Source organism: Stegastes partitus, unplaced genomic scaffold (assembly GCF_000690725.1).
Source record: "Stegastes partitus isolate 25-593 unplaced genomic scaffold, Stegastes_partitus-1.0.2 Scaffold304, whole genome shotgun sequence".
NCBI lineage: Eukaryota > Metazoa > Chordata > Actinopteri > Pomacentridae > Stegastes > Stegastes partitus.
The window spans coordinates 546,338-548,253 of NW_007578035.1; positions in this window are offsets into that span (position 1 = coordinate 546,338).

Genomic DNA, 1,916 nt, shown 5'->3' on the forward strand with positions numbered 1-1,916 from the left:
AAAAAAAAAAGAAAAAAGAAAAAGGAAAAAAAAAATACAACCATCTCAGCTGTACCAGATGCAGAATTACTCCCTCTTACACTCTGATCCTACATCTTTTAGTTTCTGTCTCTAAAGAGTTATTCTACCTGGGAATGTGGTGCTTTTTCTTTTCTTTTTCTTTTTTTTTTGTTAGCTACATAAAATGGAAATGGAATATGAAAAGGAAGAGGAAAGTGAGTTATAAGTCTTGGGTTAATTAAGGCTCAGGTGGGTGCTATAGCAGACAGGCTATTCTGTGGTATGGGGCCAAACTTCCAGTCAGGCAGCAGTCGGCTGACGGCCAGACCAATTTTAGTCTTGTTATGGAGTATTATACATCTTCATCCTGTGTTCCTTGTCTGTCAGACTTTTTTCCCATCTTTTTTTTTTTCTTTGCATGGCCTCTCTACTCCTTTTGCCAAGCCCCTGGTCTTCCTCCTCAGTCATTGCCATCGAGAGACATTTCTTCTTTTTATGCTCGCTCTCCTTTTTGTTGCTTCTCTAACTGCAGCATTTTTTTTTACCTCTCATTACACTTCCCCACCCCTTCACCACTGTCTATTTTCTCTATCAAGCATCACCTTGCCTTCTTATCCCATCCTCTTACCTACCGCTCACCAAATGACATAGCTTGATCTCCTCGTTTTTCATTCTTCTTTGGCCATCTCAAGCTGAAATATCAGGAAAAAGAAACGCCCCTCCAGTCTCACACCCCTGTTCAAAAATTCCTGCAAATCTAAGCAAGAACAGCTCCAAAATCTTATTTTTTTTTAGGGGGGGGTTATTTTCTTTTGTATATTCAATCAGTCTCCAAAGGGGGGAATCAGTGTGAATGGCCCCAAGCTAACTTATCGCCCAACTTTCTGCAGTGGCTGGAAATCATAGGAAATCAGCAAATTTGTGCAGTAGAAATCCCCCTGGAAGAAATTATGGATGGATTTGGCTGTACGTGTATGGACTCAACCGGAATAAGGCCCTGAGGCGTACTTTCTTTTTTAAAACAAAGCGATACACAGGTGCCTTTGCTACTGTTGGTAAAAGCACATCACAGTCTGAACATTCACACTACCCTCAGTGGACCATCTTGCAAGTGTCTCTGAACTATCTATTTATCAATCTACCTATCTATCTATTTAGTTTTCTGTCTTTTTCCTCCCCTTCTCTCCTGTTTTTTTTTTTTTTTTTTTTTTAAAGAACTCTCAGTATATCCAGCTGGAAAAAAAAAAAAAAAAAAAGAACAATTCAATCCTGGTTTAAAGTTTAATTTTCTGATGTGTTCCCTTATGGTTTTATTCTTGATAATAAAAAAGCACAAATTATGCCATGTATATAACAATACCAATAAATTACAAAATAAAACAATATTGTTTTTAAAGAGTATCTCTGGAGCCAGTGTTGCAGTTATTTGATAGTTTTGTAATTGATGTTTCCGACTGAATTTCTCACTTAAACAAAAATAAATAAATAATGGGAGATTAACTTACTTTATAGGGTGCTAATAATGCCACATTTTCAACATGATTTTAATAATTTGTTGGTTTAAGAGGTGTATTGAATCATTTACAATCTGGGAATCTTGCATCTGATCATTTGATATCTGACTTCTGATCGTGTCCAAATATGATGTGTGCAGTGTTTGCAGAAGCAGTTGCCCCACTGACGTACAAAAGTTGTTACCTGAAGCACACACTAGCATGCAAAGTGACTTTTCTGTTATTTGAATGGTAAAGTCAGCAGCCATCTTCTTCTATACCAAAACTTGAGCTGTTTATATTAATTCTGCCGCCTAGAAATTTAATTTATACCCCACATACATATATTTTTTATCAGATATGTTTTCTGATTTTTTTGCTTGTTTGTGTTGTCATTGTTTTTCTTCCCAGTGATTCATTCTT